Source organism: Trachemys scripta, chromosome 15 (assembly GCF_013100865.1).
Source record: "Trachemys scripta elegans isolate TJP31775 chromosome 15, CAS_Tse_1.0, whole genome shotgun sequence".
NCBI lineage: Eukaryota > Metazoa > Chordata > Testudines > Emydidae > Trachemys > Trachemys scripta.
Genome location: NC_048312.1, coordinates 25,637,211 through 25,657,429, shown reverse-complemented (window position 1 = coordinate 25,657,429; position 20,219 = coordinate 25,637,211). Strand labels below are relative to the sequence as shown.

The window sequence follows — 20,219 nt, the reverse complement described above, 5'->3', positions numbered from 1 at the left end:
GACCCAAGCCAGACTGGAGAAAAGGGATACCCAGGGCAAAGATGGAACCAAGGCACCTCGTTACTCAACCGCCTTAAATCCAAATGGGTTTAAGACAAAACGAAGGGGGTGCCTAGCATTTTGTATGGTATCTGCAGAAAGATCAAAGCTCTTTTCCAAAATAGATCCTCCCTCCCTCCTCTCTTGACCCCCCACCCTACCCCACCTTTGCAAAGCGAGCAGGAATTCTCCAGCCCTTCCACTGCGAGATGCAAATATATACAAAAGCTCAGAGGCTCTGCTGTATTAAAATAATCAAGCCGTCAGTTGAGAAGCGGGGATGTGTTTTTATCTGCATCTTCCTTCTCTCTCGCTCTCTCTTTTTAATGTATTATTTTGAGGGTAAAGTTGAATAGGTCAACGCAAGGTAAACAGCCGCCCTGTCGCATTCTACAGCCTGAAGAGAACCAGATTGGTGGGTTGTATTTTTGATAAGAGTTGGAATAAATGGCATGGTTTAGATCTTTCTTTCCAAGTAGGGTTTCACAGAAGCTGAACAATCGACCCAGACTTCCACCAACAAGCCCCTGGAGTACTAATTCTGGATTCCTATGAAAGTTTGAGGTGAAGTGGGGATAAGACAACGTTGTGTAAAATGTGTGTGTGTGTGTGTAAGTGTGTGCGTGCATGCGCGCAGTTTGGCATCTGCTTAAACCTCTTCACGTGTCCTCCAGTTTAATTGCAACTTGAAAAGAATCAGTAGTAGTAAATTCTTTTAAAAATGTGCATAACTGAACCTACCGTTACAACCAACAAATTAGAGACCGGTATTATAACATATTATTTTCTTATTATTTTTAAAAGGGAAATTATATGCAGAGCAATGCAAAAAAAAAGTATTTTCCCATAAATATTGTAAATGTCAGAATAAATCAAGTTGCTTCTTTGGCCGTAGCATGAACATGCCTGCTGTTTATCTTGTAAAATTCATTAGCTCAAATCTCTGTTGCTGTTAAGTAAAGAGAATGACATTTCTGCCTTTCTGCAGCCCCCAAGTGCTTTCTGAATGAAAGTTTCCAGGTAAGCAACTTGGAGGCACCATGTCAGGTCTCTTGTATATTTTGTAACCACTAACTTGTTTATGAAATCCCGGAATTGCACATGATCTCAAAATAGTGAAGATCAGAAATGGAATTCTGCTAGTGAAATTTGAGATTTAAAAAAATAAAGTTAGAAAGTTGCATCCGTAGGATGGTTGTTTTCCAGTGGACAGCAAAGTAGCATGAATGGAAAGAAATGCAAAGAGAGATGATCTAGTCTAAGGTGCAATCCACAACGTGGGACAGAACGATCAAACACCGGGCAATGCTTCTGCCTTTAGGCTCTAATATTGCAATGGAAACACTCACCTCTCCAGATCCAAACTAGCTTTTTCAAGGACCTTGAAGAAAAGTTGAAAACGACGCTGATAAATCGCGTTTATTTCCTTCTGCAGGGTGGAAAAAACAATAATCTAGGAAAAGGACCTCAAGCCCAGGCGCTATAGGGCTATATAGAGAAGGAGCCTTCCAGCTAGAAGCCGATTTGTGGTCTCAGACAAATTAAATATTACTGTTTATTACCAGCCATACTCCAATAAAATAAAGAGAGTTCAAGGCGATAGCTGCTATCTCACCAGCCCTTGCACCTATAGGACTCAGAGACGTCATCATACACGCAACTGGCCCATTCTATCATGGTTGACTGCGGCAGTAATGGAAGGTTAATTTGTATTCTTCTTTTCCTTTAAAGCCCTATCAGCTAGGTTTCCCCCTTTGCAAAGAAACCACTCGGTGCAATGCAAAATGCAGCCAGCCTGGGGGGGAAATATAACCAAACAAACGTGCTTAATACATTTAAAGGGGAAGGACTGGAAAATCCGAGTGCTGTCTTGGAATGGAAGAGGAAAATGACCATTAAAGCCGTTGGCTCTCCAAGATCAACTCCGTTAATCCCATGGTACTGGCACGGTGCAGCTTACTTTTTTAAAACATGTACAATTAGTGTTAATAGGAAAACTTGTCAATGAATGTTGAGGCGCCTCTGAAAGCCAGGGTACTGGGCTGTATGTAGTAAAGGATAACCCGGTTATGGGCACAGATTCGAGTGTGCTTCGGAGAACTATTCTCTGCCATGATTCATGATAATAAAAATGGTAAATCGAGGCGGTTTCTTGACAATAGAAATTGACCGGAAAAACGTCTCCTCTCAAACTCTAATGAGTCGCTGCAAATGACTTAGCCAGAGCATGTAAACCAGATCTGTTAAGCTGGTGCCGTTTTGTGTTGCATTTCACCTCACCCTCTCTGGGGCACAAAGATTTTCCAAAAAGCTGCTAAAACATTGTGTCCTCCAACAGAGAGAGAGAGAGAGAGATCGGAAGAGAAATCAAGAGGAGAGAAAATAAATTGGACACCATACGGCCCTCAGGAAAACCCTAGATACAAAGCAAGAAGTTGTTGCAGGATCTGTGGACTTCAAGGTAAGTGAATACAGCAGAGACCCAGTGAGCTTCCCAGCTATTGTTTCACTGTTTCTCTGCCCTACAGTTTCCCCTGTTTCATGCAAGTGACCTGGCTTTTTCTGGTGGTTGAGTTTGTTCCCCGCCTCCCCCCCCCCCCACCCCCCCCGATTTTCATCCAGAGAACCATATTGGGGCTAGTGCTTCCCGGTACTCAGCGGGCTAAAGAAACAGCGGATGCGGACTGCAGCATTCCAAGCAAACAAGAGCGGAACAGAGTGAAGGCCGGTTAAAAAGCAATGCAACCCCAACTCTGGGGGGGGACACCCCCACAGATCGGCCCAGCAGGGCAATTGTCGCTTTTAATCACCAGGAAAACCGACTCCGTGCTCCCCGATCGAGTTCAGAATACACAGACACGCTCGTTTGCCCGGAGTGGATTGAGTCCCTTTTTATGGAGAGCCAATATCGGACAATTTAGCAACAATCTCACCAGACACGTTTTGCTGTACGGTTGGTCCTACTTTGCCCTAGGCTGCATCAGGCTGGCATTTACAGTTTTAACCTTAAGTGTGCTCTTCATCTCGAAGGGTCTTGACGCTGTTTTATTTCAAATGAAAACAATGCCCGTTCACACACTGCACTGGTGCTGATATTCCCCCGCACTCCCGGCCCATATATTGAAATTTACAGAGTCCTATTAGCTGGAGGAGAAGCAGGTACCGAGTGGCTGCAACTACTTTTGAAGCCTTCTCTCCCACACTAAAATAATCAGACCAACTCCCAGTGTCGACAATGAACCAGTTTACTTGCTGCCTTTTCATTCCAGCAAGGAACCTTTCAACTCAAGCAGGTTGGAGATTTTTGACTATTTTTCCTTTAGGGTTTGCAAACGATGGAAAAAATGCTTAAAAACTAAGCAACAGGAAATACAGATATGTGTGCGTATGGATACGCGCGCACACACCTAAGCACATACATCTATATCTATACACACACATATTGTGTTTCTTCTGTTGCTCGTTTGTTTACTCAGACTTGGGGGGTGTGTGTGTGTGTGCATATATTTAGATATAGAGGTAATCACATTCTGTGTATGTATATATGTGTATGGGGGGGTGCATATACATCTGTATATACTGTGACATTCTCTCACTTTATTCACAGGGCTGGAGCCTTATCTTCTCTATTCCAGCAATAACACCCATTAACTTCAATGGGAATGTTGCCTGAGTAAAGATTACAGGGTCAGGCCTACAAACATAACCTTTGAACGGGGGCGCCTTTGGGGAGCTTGCGGTGCCTACAATGTCTGCATATATTACCAGTGGTATTGCATTTAGCTGGAAACAGCGGCAGCACCCATGCAGCTCGTCTGACAACTTTATATTGTGTCAGTCGCATCAGTTACTTGTTTGTCTAAATATTTATTCGGGGAAGGAAAGAGAGATGGCAAAGCTGATGTCTTGCAGTGGGTCGAGATATCAAGAAAAAGAAATAATGCCTACCTGGGATCCCCTTTTTGGTAAAGGATTTCACATTTTAGGGTGACATTTGAACATTTTAGGAACAACATGATATTCACGAAATAAGGGAGTGTACCAGAATGCACTGGGAGTGCTTTTTTTACTTTTCCATTTTCTCTTTCGACTTCTCTGAAACAATCAATGTCTCCGAAACATGAGAGCAACTTCTGTCTTTCTTTCTTCCTTGGAAGTTGGCTACAACACCTGTCTATTTATACATTGGTGGAAATATGTCTTTTAAAAGTTTCTTAAGTATTTAAAGAACTTCACTCTTTCCTAAATTGCTGGGGCTTTGACTTAATGCATTAATTTGAGGATAGTCGGAGTTATGCCTCCGTCAAAATAACGCCCACACTAGTTCAAACTGTGTCAGTCTTCCCATTACAAAATCACCGCTTTTCTGTGGTGTATCACTCGACTGCTCTAGAGTGAAACTTCTGGGGGTCTGATAGTCTGCGTTGATCATTTTTAAATTACAGGTGGACAACATGTTTTTTAGAAGTTTTGTGGTTCCAACCGCGCTTCCCCCCCCCCTTCTTGTTACTTACAAAATATATATTTATAAACACATTTTCCTGCAGCCCATTAATTCCCCGTGCGAACTGAAGCTTTAGCATAGTTAGGAAAATGAAAAATTAGCAAATACACTTTCTAAACCTCAGTGTATCTTGTACAGGTACAGAACGTTCCTAGCGTCGGGGGCTAGGCAGCGTTTTTTTAAATGTCCCCTGGATATACAGTGATGTGGCTATGGTGTCACTAACTGGCACATTGAGTCCCTAATAATGTACACTGATATGACAGACCGGTCCAGAGACCAGAATAATCTGGTCTCAACAATCCACGGCTAAACTGCCCCAATGGTAGGTTTTGACTGTATAGTTATGTAAAAAACTTTGTCATCTGTCCTGACCCTATTAGAAGACCCCCTATAATACATGGACAGTAGAGGCAATCGGAACCCAGAAGGAGACATTATGCTGTCTCCTAGCCACCATCTGCTGATTACGGGTCGCTAAAATACCTGTCGATAGGACAGAGCACACCCATGTTACGGTCTTTTATCAATAACTCTCAGATGAAGGGTCAGAGACACCGATTGGAATAAATATAAAGGATTTGTTCATTCAGAGCTCATCTGGCTTCAGTGCACAGTATCAGACACATCTCAGTGGTAGATTCCCCCCCACCCTTGGTCTTAAGGAAACCATCCCCCCGGAAATTAAATACACGCGCGCGCACAAACCAGAGTTCACATGGTATTAAAGGTCTGGTTTAAAGCCAGGAAAATCAGAGTTAGTTTTGCCCTCCTGTACATAACTCAAGGAGTTTTGCCTGTGCAGAGTATTCCTATGGGTACATAGCCCATAGGGACTTCAGTGTTAAGCACAGGGTATAGGGGAAGCCTAGGGTATGTCATTTAAACCAGACCCTTCATAATTTGAGTCATTTAAGGTAATGCTTTGTTGGGTTTATCTGCATAGAATCCATCTCTCCCCATTACAACCTGCCCCCCACCCCCACCTCCTGAATCAATTACTAACGCTACAGCCGGATAAAAGCATGTTATTGAGGCCAGAATAGCAACGCTAATCTTCTATTGCCAAACACAGGGTCAATCAGTACTTTATCTCGGTCTGAAGAAGAAAATAAAATAAGATAAGGCCCCATCACTCCAGCCCCAGAAAGAAAGTTAAAGGGGCAAGGAGGGCTAAAGCCTTCAGTGCCCTGGGCCTTTCCCTGAGAGTGATCTCTGCTGTAATGACCTTGGAGGGGGGAGGGAGCCACACTAAAACGGTTAGAATCATTCACTGAAAAACGCTGCACTAGTGACACCTGCAATTTTTCTTTTTCCCTTTTCCATAACACGAGTGAGGAACGGCTCTTAATACCATTTGCGGTACAGCTATTTCTGAAAGACAAGTACTTAGAGGAGGGAGAGAACACGTGAAGGTCATTCAAACAACTTTGTCATCTGGGGAAACCAGCTTCTTTCTTTCTTTCTTTCTTTCTTTCTTTCTTTCTTTCTTTCTTTCTTTCTTTCTTTCTTTCTTTCTTTCTCAATAATATACCTATACACATAACATCTAACTGGGTGTGGAATGCATCTATTACATTACATGTGATTAGTGTGTCCAAAAGATGAAGTTTCAATGGTATTTAGGCAACATATCTTTCTATAGTTAATATTTGAGCGAATATATGTACTCAGACATATAACGGATTCCACTCTCTCTCTCTCTCTCAATTATAAATATCTTTGTAAAATCTCTTTCCTTTTGCTAAAAGCGTGCACAAATTTTCAGTTGGCCTCACGACCTCAACACATAGGTGTTTCCTTTTGCCTCTTATTTCCCTGTGGAAGGACCGATTTCCCCTCCAAGTTTTAATAGATTATTTTTAAAACAAAAAACACAGATTTTAATTATAAAACAAACAAAACATCTCATTTGGGAAAAAAATAAACACCCTTTCCTTAGCCACAACGTGTTGAGTTTTCCTGGCCAGGAGAGATGTTTGAGACTAGAATTCCTTTAAAAATATTCTTTCAGAGGAGCAAAGCCATTTTAAACGGCAACATCTCCCCTATCTCCCGGGGGTTTTGCTGCTTATATGGGCATCAGTGGGTATAGACACTCATTCCACATACACAGTCAAATTTGGGCAAATGGCTGTGTAGGAAAAATCAATTAAAAACTCCGTAAGACAGTTTGATCACGAGGTAGCTATCGTGTTTTTCGAATAAGGACCTCATTCTCACTTTCATCTTATTTATGTTTGTGTGTGGGCCTGGTTTTGTGTGTGTATATATGTGTAGGTGTATTTTTGTTTGTTTATACATGTGTATGCTTGTGTGTATATATATATGCCTTTGCGTCTGTTTTGCTATGCATTTGTGAATGTGTATGGATGTGATCAACAATTCCTAATTAATAATGATCATATTGAAAGCCTAACCCATCCCAAACTTTTACACATAAGCCTCTTCTAAGATACAATCTCCTTACCTTGAAACACTCAAAACTCTTCTGACTGCGTGTAGAACCCACTTTCATACTGCCGGGGGCCTAGGTAAGTAGTTTCCAAGACAATGCTTATTTTCTGTCATTAATAACACATTAAAAAAAGATTCTTGTTTGGATCCAAGACTGTTTTTTATGGTTCAGTTGGACAAGACTGAACACATGTTAGTTTAAGCAGGTTCATGAAATAGCTGTAAATCAAATAAAGTTTACGAGTTTAGCAGGAAATACTGGATAGATGAAAAAAAAATTCCGGAGAGCAACAGGCTGATGTAGGTTGCTTTGGTTTTGTCCTGCTCTGTTTCTCTCTGTTCTCTTGAGCATCTTGCGGATTAAAGGCCTCGGACCTCATTGGAGCCTCTGTGTTGGCGCCAAGTGGCATGTTATTAATCAATTGTCCATAGGTCCAGTACACATAAGAGAGAAATTTAATCACCAGAAACCAGACCCAACATAAAAGAGAATCTAGAATCAATTCCCACCCCATTCCCCTCAACTCGTGGAGGCAATCAAATATTTCTCTATTTAAAAAAAAATGCACCAACCAAATTGCAAATTTTTCAGAGGTTTAACCTGAAGAGCTCTTAAAAAAAGCCCTGCCTTGGTCTTGCTATAAAAGCTGATGAGGAAATAATACAGTCTAAGAATTTTATAATGAAAAATAAAATTTAAAAAGTGACCTAGAAAGAACCTATTCGTTCCCCTTTTTGAGGGTGAAAAGACGGAGGTGCGTTGCCATTTGGAAAGCCAAAGGCAGAGAGTACTTCAATTTTAGCTGTCACTTTGGAGTTCTGCGCATTGTTAGTTGCATTGCAAGTATAAAACCTGCTCCTTGAGTTTTGCTGGCTGCCTATGTGCAAATTAAGGAAGGTCGATACAATGAAAGGAAAAGAACATGTGGGAGACCACATCGATTTTTTTCTGTGTAGACAATAGATATTTTCTGCGGCCCGAAGGTTCTTTCTCCTTTCACGTAACTTGAAAAAGTTCATGGGTCTGATTTTATTCAAAGGCATATTTTCCCTTGAAATCCAACAAATCATATCTATTTTTAAAAGAGCCACCAATGTTCTTGTGGATATAATTAAAATAAATAAACTAGTTTATTTATACAGCTGATTGTAGCTAATTCCACATTCGTATCCAATATTGATTGTGGAAATATTTATAGTTAGAGATAACATGGGGTGTTTCTTTCATAATCTATCTATCTATCTAATGATATACATTTATTCAGACTACAAAATATCCAGCAATTTGTTTGCTTTGCTTTACTTTTCCGTACAACTTTTTCTGTATTTATTTTAAGTTTAATAGGCAGAATAAGAAATGATTTAAATGCAATCAGCCGATTTACTGAAATAAATTAAGTATCCTTCCCCCCGTATAGTATCTATGGGATCTAAAATATAAAGACAATCTCATCGAAGTTTAAAGAATACGAATGAAAACCACAAATAAAGGAATAATAGAATTTAATAAAAATACAGTGTCCAAAATGCCCTTCCCTTTATTTCTGGTTCATAGTTTGCTCCCGCTTTATAAACATCTAGAAGCTTCAAACCAATTCTTTGCATGTTTAAAACCTTCAAAGCTAGATTTTTCCCTATCACTGCAAATTATTTCTTGCCTTCGGAAAGTTGCGTTAACCTATTTCGCAGCGGTGGAAGCTGCCCGTAGAAACCACCTGAAAGGGTTTTATTTCGCCAAAATAAAAGCGCATTATAGTGAGATTGAGAATGTGGTTAAATTTAATCTTAGATTTAATCTTAAATGTAATCTTTGCTGTCCTAATTACACATTCATTTGCCTTCCGCGGACTGGAATGACTTTTCTTACTGGTTGCCGCAAGACCCTTTGGTAAAGCTCTTTTTTCCTCTTACCTTTGAAATCATATTTCACAGAATATGGGAAGCTGAGTCTAAATTATTCTACAAACCTATTGACAGTCTAGGGATGTCTTTGCCCGATTGCAATGCAAGGAATAGTGTGTGTGTGTGTGTGTGTGTGTGTGTGTTTTGGGGACAGGGGGTATGAGAGGCAACAATCAGAGGTCATAAAATTTGACAGACATGCAGCAATATTTAGCTCTTTATTTTTTCCCCGGGGTTGCCTGGTGTTTGTTTTTATTGTTGTTATTATTAGTTTTCTAACTACTTTTTGCCTTGCCTGGCTTAGGAGTTGGCGGTTTCTATTTGTGAGGGGCACGCGCAGGGAGGGGTGGAAGGGAAGAGGGTCGCTCTTGGGCTATATTTGGAAAAGAATTTAGAAGTCCTTCCAGCAAAGCTGTGCAAAAGGTACCAGGCAAACCCGACAGGCAGGCAAGGAGGCGGATGGGCTGCGTTATAACACTCCAGGGCTGACAGGCAGCCCCCACTGTTCCACTCAGCCCCATAGAGGTGCTACATCTTCCCCCTGTGATTAGAAAATGTCCGTTTCCTGTCTCCCGGTGTATTTTTTAAGCAAAAGACACGTTGCATCATGAGACATCCTCAGTAAGGAAACGCTGGTTTTGTTGTACACATTTGTTACTTGAATTCTTTTTGCCTGGAGAGAGTTCTCACCCAACGTTACATTATTCCCACCTCTCTCTGAAGATAGGGAACCTGATTCCCAAAAGCTAAATCCCGAAATAAGTTGAGATCTCATTTAGTAAAATAGAGAGACAGAGAGATCCACAACCAACGGGCGGGGTGCAATCTTGCCCCCATCAACCACGAGTGCCCTGCGAGGCTTAACCACCCCCGAGCTGCTCTTTGAGTTGTTTGTTTCAGTTTTAATCGATTCTTCTTGATATAAAGCGAGAGACAGGATCATTCCTTCCGTAAATGCTGGATCTGAGTGTGCTAAACGGGAATTAAGGAGCCCTCCAGTCTTCCTGCCGGTTTCAAAAGCCTGCTTTATTTAGCAGTGGAAAGAAAGCAGCATTTTGGGAGAATCACTTACCTTGAGCTTAGTTTTCCATCCAACTCTTATTTTTAAACGCTACACCCGGCACCAGAGAGGCACTTCAGCCGCAAACTCTAGACTCTGAAAAAAGAAGTTCGAATCAGAGTTTGACAAGTTACCTTTCAAATGTCTCCCGTTTACTGCCTTCGCAAACCCTGCACTCTAGCTACTGTGCTGAAAACCTGTAAGGTGTCCTTGGGTCCTCGTAGAGTTGTTCACATCCCAGGAGCCCCCAGTCAAGGGGCAGAACGTTGCACTGACAGTTAAACGCACACACATGCAAGTCACGTTTGCTTAGACCTCAAAGCCAGCACGTGGGCGAAGTTGTTTTTTGAAAAATGAAAATGTTATATTTGCCTGCAATTTCCATCAATCTTTCCCCTAGTTGTGGTGTTTTGCCGAGACGGGAGCGCTCTCTGTTCTGTTTGCCTGGAATTATACTTGGTTTAAAATGGTCAGCACAGAAAACCTCTGTGATCGCTTTCCTACAGCTCACATACCAGACTGGAATCATTCAGAGAAAGTAGCGTAAGTACATTTTTTCTGAACAATCGTAGGGAATGTTAGCATCGGCGAGAGATGTATGTTTGTGTGTATATATGCCCACACACGTATGTATATACATATATATGTACATGCATATATGCGTATAAATATGTACTTTTCTACACTATACAAATATATTTATCTATTTATGCTTCTGTCTGTATTTATATATAGGTACACATATACACGTGTCTGAATGCATATGTATGTTTGTAAGTATACACATATATATGCATATAAACGTCTATGTACAATTCAGACTACACACACACACACACACACACACACAGCACCATAATTTGGCAATGATATATATAAGCAGTGATTATAAATACATAATCACCCATATATATTTATCACTGTTAAAATATGGAGATATGTGTATGCGTATAGAGAAAGCGAGAGAGAGCAGGTATATGTGTACATAGATGTTTATATGTATGTATGTTTATATGTATATGTTTGTGTGTGTGCACGCATATACATACAAACATACATATGCACTCAACATTCGTATATGTACACACATACATATGTGTGTGCATATATACACAGATACATTACAGACACATGTGTGTGTATATACCAAAGTACATATTTATACATACATATGTGTGTTTGTATGTATATACCGTACCTATATACACACATATGTATGTATGTGCATATATACACAGATACACACGTGTGTGTATAAATGTGTCAGACACCCCAAGCGTATGTGTCTACATACCATGCATAGAAGATGTGTACCCATGTTTACACACATATACATCTCAGACATTTACATTGCCTGGAGAATTCACCTCCTTCTGTTTCATGTGATTGATTCCCAGTCTGGTATGTGGACTTGGGACAGGGCATCAAGCGTTCTCCTCTACTGACAAGTCCCCCAGAGCGAGTCGGGCACACCTCCATACTGACAGAACTGCACATTGCGGGGAGACCTGTCACCAACGGTGGGAGCTATAGGTGGCTAAAATCCTGCAATGTTGATCTCGGGGAAACTGTCTCTCCCTGCAAAGAGAACATTGATTTCCAAACCCCCGGATGTCAGTTACACTCCATAACTCCTCCTCTATGCAAGTACGGGGTTGCCCCCACCTCCTTCTTATATTTTGCAGCTGTGTGGCGAAGGTAACTCCAGATAAGTGAAAGTGGTATTTTTATAGGCTGATAAAACATACTTATCTAGGCTTTTCTGAATCTCACCGAGATTCCCTAATTGGTCATTTGCCCAGTACGGGCTCCGAAGTGCTGATTCTTCTTATACACTATTTTCAGCTGCAAAAGGGATATCCCCCCCCCCCCCACCCTTGTGTCTATAGACTGCTATTTCTCCCAACCTGGAACCATGACATGTTGCAGTCTTCCCCCCCTTGCTCTGGAGTGTCTTGTACCGACACGTTTGCCCTCCCATACTATTTAATGGTGCCAATCACATTAAATTATATACTCTCACAGTCTTTTAAATTCGTTTATGGGCTTTCGGGGCACTAAAATAATCATAACAAGAAGAAATAATAATAATAATAGTAGTAAAAAGCAGTACATGGTTTAGCTTATAGGCCAGCTTTTCGGAGGGATAATGTTCCAAACTGATTTCTTTGTGTTCTTTCTGGTCACCCACCCCCGCTCCATTTTTTTTTTTCGGAAAAGAGACCAGATTGTTTTCTTTATAGTTTATATTCCCACCGTTTTAGTGACTCCTGACCCCATAACCTCTCATTAGTGATATCCCATATGCAGCACGGCCATGGAAAAATAGTTTTGCTATTAGAAACGGAGAGATTATTGAAGCTAGGGGTGCCCAAGGGGGCTTGAAGGAGGGGGAATGCGAGCCAAAACTGGGATACACTGCAGGTTCTTAATTTGAAAGTAGCGAGTCTTTTCTGAAGCGTGTTTAAATAGTGTTTCAACTGTACTAGCTCTAAAGATGGACGGATAGATAGTTAGATATGGGTCTGATTGAGTCATAAGTCAACAGAAGTGTTGCCACTGACTTCAATGCCACAGTAATGAAACCTTTGACATTTTTGTTCCCATCTCCCGCTAGAGTTTGGTCGTGATGGGGGAAGGGCACCTTCCTTTCCCGGCCTTTGCTCCACAATCATAGATTCCCCATTGTCTCAGGAACCCAAATGTATCGGTGGGGTGGGGTCCGGCATCCTACGCAAAACGGGCCAGATCTAGTCCCGGTGTCTGATAGAGCGTGACCCACGTGTTCTCTCTTCTAGCAATCATAGGTGAATTCAGCCCCTCAACCCAACAGCCGCGCCCAAACTTTGAGAAATGTAATGAAACCCCTAGTCATCTGAAACCAGCGAATCCCGAATTAAAGCGCACCCACCATCCCTGCCTGGTAGACAGGACAGCGATGGAGGGTTTGTCCCAGATTAAAATGACGTCTTTCCGTTGAGTGGTTTTGTTCCGTTTAAAGATACAGACAAGAAATTGCCGTGTGACATAGGGAAGGAGCGGCCCTATCACTGAAGGAAGATATCAAACGATTACTCCCAAAATAGCTAATCTTTCCGGCGGGGAGTGGAGGGGAAGTTACTTGCTGAACTCTGAGTTAGTTGGTTTAGCTAGAGAGGACACTTTTCCTCCCTTGGACTCAATGGGGTTCTTTTATTTGTGAGTCTGTAGGGCTGGCGTAGGAGAATGCATTGACTTTCTCCGCACTGGCCTGGAGCACACAGGAACACAAACAAACACGCCTGGACAGACGCATGTGCAGGCAACACGCGCCCCCTGGCAAACCCAGACATCCCCAGTACCAAAGGCCCAAGCACAAACACCCACCCACACGGACACACACCTCGCGAACGCACCCAGCGAGCCCTCCGGTTCTGCGCGCTCGCCCTGGTTTTGTAATGGCTCCTGTATGACTTCGTAACAAGCGACCACGGATCTGAGACCTGCGCCCGTTAACCCCGGCCCCGGCTCGTTGCCCAGGGCGGCTCGCCTTTCTTTTCCCCTCAAAAGAGGAGTAAACTGCCACTGCACGTTCCCATTTCCTTAACCCCGCTGATCGTGTCCCGCTCAGTGTGAACACCCCGAAGGGAGCTTGGAAAGTTCCCGCTAAACTAATTGCGGAGCGCTCTTTTCTTTTCCTGGGGGGAGGGGGATTAATGGACGATCTGACCTATCGCTGCTGCAGGCGCATGAATCAAACCAATTCAAAGAGCCCGGTGCAAAGGTTACCCTGACCCCTGACTACCGAGTCAATGCTTCTTTGAGGCTCCCATGCAGCGGGGGCTGCTCCGGGCAAGCTAGGTCCATTTCCCGCTGCCCTGTGCACGCACAGGCTGGTAATAAGCTTATTAATGAATTTGGAATGAACTCAACGGTCGGTCTGGTTTAATGTTCCCCTCAGAGGTGCCGGGCGTTGGGGGGGGGGTTAGTGGGCGGGTTGTGGGTTTTAGGGACGATCCTGCGGAATCGGGCTCTCTGGTTTGGTGTGTACTGAAAAGCACCAGAATAGTGCGTGTGTGATCATTACAATTCATTTCCCCCCAATTCAAGCTATTAGCTGCAATTTGATCTGGGCATTTTTTTTCCTGCCTAGAGAGGCCAGTTGTCTATTAAGTGCCCCATCCGGCTCCTACTAAGGTTAATAGCAAAGCCCCCTTTGGCACGAATGGAATCCGGAGTGGGACCTGCTGAGAGGCAGTGGGTGAACCCCGGACTCCATTAAAATCGGTGGGATTCTCCCGTTGATTTCATTGGAGCCAGGATTTCCCGTCTTTCCCAGCCAGAATCCCCTGCACTTGTTGCTTCTTTATGAAGTATTCTAATGTCTCAAAATGCATTTAAATAAAGAAGGCATTTCTGGTTCAAATTATCCAATAAAAATCATGAGTCCTGGGAAATGAGGGAGCTGCGTGTGGTTTCTCTCGCTCTCTCCCGCTCTGTAAAATTTGCTTAATTTTGCAAAGAAAAATAGCCCAGTCAACTCCACGCTCTGTTCCCTTTGCTTTACGCACCTCCGTGGGCGAGCTATTGTTGAGACAGGCCTGAGGGTTGGGAATTTGGAAAGGAAAGACATCACCGAGCAAACCTCCCAAAGCAACATGCGCCGGTTGTTCGGCCTCTCGCTCCTAGCCCGAAAAGGAGCCGCGGGGTGGGGATATAGAGGCTCTCAGGCTGCAACCTTTCGCCAGGCGACACTCCCCTTTGAGATCATCGATTTCAAACAAATTTCCCTGAGTAAGAGCTGCAGGATCAGGTCCCATTGGAGTGGGGGTGAATATTCTGGCCCTAATGGGACCCAGTGGGGCTGTTCCACTGATGATCCCAATAGGACTGGGATCTCCAATCCAGACCAGCCTTGAAGGCAGTGCACATGCGTAAAGTTAAGCACGTGCTCAAACTCTTTCTTGTCTCGGGATGGATGAAGCACCTCCTGGACAGGAATGAACATAAGCACTCGCTAGATTCTTCCCTGACTGGTGGCCTGAGCGAGGAAGCTAAACTTGGCCGAGTTAGCCCAGCCCCCCTCCCCTTGACTCTTCCCCACACTAGTCTGGGTTGCCCCCGTGAGGTGACGTTTGCCCCCAGCCCCAGGGAAGGGCGCAGAGCAGGAGCTGGCGGAACAGGTCTCACTCCGGAGTGCTCAGGCGGAAGCGATCGCTGAAGTAGGACGTTCACTGCCCTGTCAAAGTTTCAAGTTCACCCTCGGTTTAAATGTCAGTTTTAATGGAAAGAGCCCCCCCCCTCCAGCCCAGGCTGACCTGGGCTATTTTTATTTCGGTAATAAAGAGCTTTTACTTATCTCTGCACTTGCTTTTAACCTGAAAAAACCCACCTTACAAATGGGGGGAGGGGAACGCACCCCCCTCTCTTGTTGCCATCCGCCTCTTTAACAGCTTCAAGACATTAGTGACGATTAAACGGTTGCTTAGTGCGGATGGCCTGGGACTCGGATGGGAAGGGGCGCGCCCCGACCTACCGCAGCTGCGAGAGAGCGGGCCCGATCCTGCCCCCGTTTGAAATCAATGGCAACCCTGCCATTGGCTACAGCGGCAGTGGGACCACGCCGGATCCGGTCCCTGTTCAAATCCCTGGCTAAACCCCTGTTGATTTCAATCGGAATAGCCAGGGGCCCGCTTCTGATCCCGTGTGGCAATCAAATGCCAAACTCCCCCTGACCTGGATGCGGGCAGGAACGGGGCGGATCCTGATCCCGTTTAAAACCAATGGCCCAGGTGGTGTGGGAATAGACCTGATCTGCCTAGCAACGGACCCCAAGAGAGGGCCCAGAAATAACGGAGGGGAAAGATGTGTCCCGTCAAAATAGTGGTTGCCTCTTCCCCCACCCTGGAGCCATCCATAAATCCTGTTATTGCGGCAAACTCCGTGTCCAGACCTGCTCCCGTTGGCATTTTGTTTGTCTGTTTTGTTTTTGCCATTAGCTTCAGTGAAAGCAGGGTATAGTCTTGTGCTACTGATATTTGCAATCCTGAATCGATCCGCAATCCTGAATCAAGTCTATTGTCCTCTCCCCTGTTCCCAAAGAGACAAATAAGTAGCGAGGTAGAACTATAATTGAGGGTCCTGGGTAGAGGATCTTACCCCACTCTCATAGTTCCAGGGTGCTCCCCCACCAGTGAGTTATACAGCCAGTTAATAATACGGGATCTGCGGGTCTAATAAAAAGTATCACCTCACCCACCTTGTCTCTCAAGGAGTTTTGGGATTTGGATCTCACTGTGCAGTTCTGGGCTATTAGCAGCTGAGGCTGGGGGTTTCAAATTCATCTACAGGAGTTAGGTGCTCAGCTCAATTTCAATGGGTTTTGGGCACCTAACTCCCTTAGGTTCCTTTGAAAATCCTGTTCTGTACCCTACGTGAAAGCAGTTGCATGGTCTCTGTGCAGTCCCTAGTGCATGACAGTCTTTATTACACCACCTGCCTTCAGAACTGGTGGCAAAATTCTCAGGCTTGTTGGGAGGCCGAAGGCTGAATGGACATTAGAGACTGATTTACGTCCTGGCCTCAAAAAGACCCTCCGGATAAGGGGTGAGGTAGGGCCTAAGGAGAGGGTGGATTTTGTAGTTAAGGCAATGGACTAAAACACAGGTGATTTAAATTCAGTGCCTGGCTCTATCATAGAATCCCTTTGTGACCCTGGAAAGTCACTGCATTTTGCTGTGTCTCAGTTCTCTATCTGTGAAATGGGGATAATAATACTTCCTTTGTCTATCTTGTGTATTTAGACTGTAAACTCTTTGGGAAAGGAGCTGTCTCTTACTATATGTTGGTACAGGCCTACAGCTTGGAGGTCACTAGTTGTATATGTTCTTTGTATAAATGGAGGACTTCAGCATCTATCTATCTATCTATCTATCTATCTATCTATCTATCTATCTATCTATCTATCTATCTATCTATCTATCTATCTAATTACAAACTCTATTGAAATTGATCACAGTCTAACTTCATTTGATCATTCATTCATGCTCTCTGTGGCCACATGCACACATTCTTGATGCTGCCCCCAGAATACAGCTGACAACACCAATAGTCATATTATGATCTCGCTATGACATCAAGCATCCATCTTACTTTGTGAATTCTTATAGGTGGAGACTGTCCTGGCCTGTCCTGGCTACCCATATGCCTACATTGCAGTTCAGCTAAATGCCATTGTAATTGCACACACTGCCATGAGTGTGTGTGAAAAATCAAATAAAAGGGAACATGGAAGGAAAGGAGTAAAATGGGGTGGAGAATGCAGGAAATCCAAAGTAAATTTGCCCTTCGTTTTCCTTGAGTGGGATGGCCATATTGCCTAGGATTTGCGCAAGCCCTCTGCACAGGGGCTAATTTCTCCTGAAATAGACAAGTTTAAAAGCCCAAATGGCCAATGTAAATTTAATATGCAGCATCAGCTGCAGTGTATATACAAACAGTGGGGTAAACTGCGTAGGCCGGCACTTTTGGCAAAACCTTCAAAAGAGCCAGGTCCCATGATCAGATATGACTCAGGCACTTAGGGCCAGATCATGAAAGGTATTTAGAGGCCTAACTCCCATTGGAATCAGTGGGAGTTCAATGTCTAAATAACTCTGGGCCTGAGAGCCATATTGAGACATCTAAAAGTGCAGGTAGTTGCCTGGTGAATTTTCCAAAGTCCAAAGTGTAAATCTGGAGCAACACAAGTTAAGTTAACGGAGGTTCTCTGGATTGACGCTGGTGGAAGTGGGATCAGAACTTGTCCTACAACATTTTAATAGGGAATAATTTATTTATCTATATTTTTGTTTGTTTTTCTGTTTAAAAACACTATACAATTCTACAGAAGGGTTATAAATTACTGTCCAATTCTCTATATTTTCCCCCATAAAGACAGACCTCCTCGCTTTGTTTCTCAGTACAATCATGAAGTGCTTCGTGTGGGTTTGGAGGCACAGTCTGTGAAGGAGTCCACACAAGGTATTCCTCTAAGAGCCAGATTGAACTTTGCATGTTCAAATACCCTATGGGAGTGGACCTAGAACTCTTTAGCCCTGTGTCCCTGATCTCAGCCACCCTGGGCAGATCAATGTTTGGGGGTTTCAAGGTAACTTTTAATGTTGCCTTGATTTCATGTCTCAATTGCCTCTGAAGCTGTGGGACAAGGATCATGTGTGTATATTGGTAAAGATGGGTTTTACAGTGTTTAGCAGGCATCTCAGGAAGTTGCAAATCTACTCACCCCCACCCCCTCTCCCCTGTTTATACTATAGCATTGGTGGTGGGGTGGCTTAGTTTTTACGTGTTTTTTTAGGAATGTTGGGTGGTTGGTTGGTGTAATATTAGCCTTATTACATCTTGTTACACCAGCCTGGAGCAGTATGAGTTTATAGCATCCATTAGACATTGCACCATTGCTGAATTTCTATCTATCTATCTATCTATCTATCTATCTATCTATCTATCTATCTATCTATCTATCTATCTATCTATCTATCTATCTATCATCTAAAACAAGACCATGGCATCTCTACAATCAGTAAAATAAAACCAATAGTTTTATGTAATGTTGATTTCATAGGATAATATTTTACAGTGTGGGGTCACAAACTGACACCTTACAGTACAGTACTGGGATTTGGCTTTAAGGATTACCCTGTTAATAATGTAATGATATCTTGCATCACTAGTAATTGCATCGTTAATGCTTTAGAAGCTATGGTAATGGTCACTTGACTGATAATTATGCGTTGTAGCAAAAGAGTATCATAGCAATGTAATTGCCACTTCCTTGTCAAGTTTAGGGATTGTTTTCACTTGCTGCCACTGCTGCTCCAGAAAAATCTGATTTGTTTCACTTGTTCGCTTTGAAAAAGTCTCCTTGGTGCTGCGTATTTTGTATTCACCTACCTGCCAGCCTATCAGATGGAAAGAGGTCAGTGATGTCACTGGAAAGGGGAAAATAGAGATAATGCCCCAGACCAGTCAGTGAGGATATAGGGATGGATCCGGGGCCAAATTATAACACAATTTTGGTTCTCCTTCAAAACCTTCCCTCTCTGCTCCCCTCATGGACTCTTATATACCTTCCATTCTTGAATCCTGGATCTTCTTCCCAAGTGAGGGAACCAAAACCATGCCTGCAGAGACGCCAGCCATCAAAGTTAGCTGTATGCTACACTGCCACTTGGTATTCTGTCTCAAATTAACTGTACCTGCCTCTGACTTCTGGCCTGGGGAATCCTGCCCTAATTCACCCTGAAGAAATCCAGTACCACATAATAAAGTTCCTCTGTCTATGTTGTGTTTATATAAAACAGAGATCAAATCGTGAGTAACTGGAAGAGGAACCAGAACCCAGGTAGGAAGAAAAAGGAGATGGATCTCTATGTGGGAAATGAATTGTTAAGATGGACAAAGCAGTTGTTGGCCAGAAGTGACATGCAGAGTATGTACATTGGGAATTGGTCCTGCTTTGAGCAGGGGGGTGGACTAGATGACCTCTTGAGGTCCCTTCCAACCCTGATATTCTATGATTCTACATGCACACCCACACACCCCTGCCCTACCCCCAGTTGTCCAGCTGATGCATAAACTACAAGAAATTGTTTTTATCATGAAGAAACCTGATTACACTGCCTTAGATGCCTGTCTGAACCAGGAAAGAAGCATTTTTTTTCCCAAAAGAAACCAATGCAGAGACAACTGTTTCCATTACATGGAGACAAGAAATTGTTGTAACAACAGATCTGTTGTTAAGAGACTTTGAACCTATAAACATTTACAGTCATGACAAAAGTGGCCTCGGTTGGCAGATGATCAGAATGCAACATAGTTCTTCAAAGATGTACCAACATCTGTGTGTGGAGGAAAGAATGGAAGAATGTGTGACCCTGTTATTTCCTTTGGCATAAGAGTGAACAAGAAGTCAGCAAATCCTAGATGCATTTGTGGCATAAGAAGCCTTCCTGTGGGGTATAAAAACAACTATAAAGCCTGGGTGAGTGTTATGGAGTTATCCCTTTGTCTTTGCAAGTGTAACCTGAGATCAATAGTGAAGCAAAATCTCCCTTGTATTGTGCAGTTGCACTTGGAATAATGCAGGTGTCAGCTCCAGGACACACAATCAAACTTTTACAACTTCTGCTTGAGGGCATTGCCATATTACTCGAGAAATGTTATCCACACTCACTGTGAGTAAAACAGAGTCAGAAGGGGACACCTTAACTGGACATG

The 20,219-nt window shown here is 43.3% G+C and overlaps 1 long non-coding RNA gene across 1 annotated transcript in view; it reads left to right on the top strand.

Annotated features, from left to right (window-relative positions):
- The first annotated feature begins 432 nt into the window (after window positions 1–432).
- The window catches only part of LOC117888049, a 33,410-nt gene continuing 13,623 nt past the window's right edge, over window positions 433–20,219 (top strand). The window contains exons 1-2 of the long non-coding RNA XR_004648251.1: window positions 433–603; window positions 2,378–2,500. This is a non-coding gene — a long non-coding RNA (uncharacterized LOC117888049). The remainder of the gene's footprint in view (window positions 604–2,377; window positions 2,501–20,219) is intronic.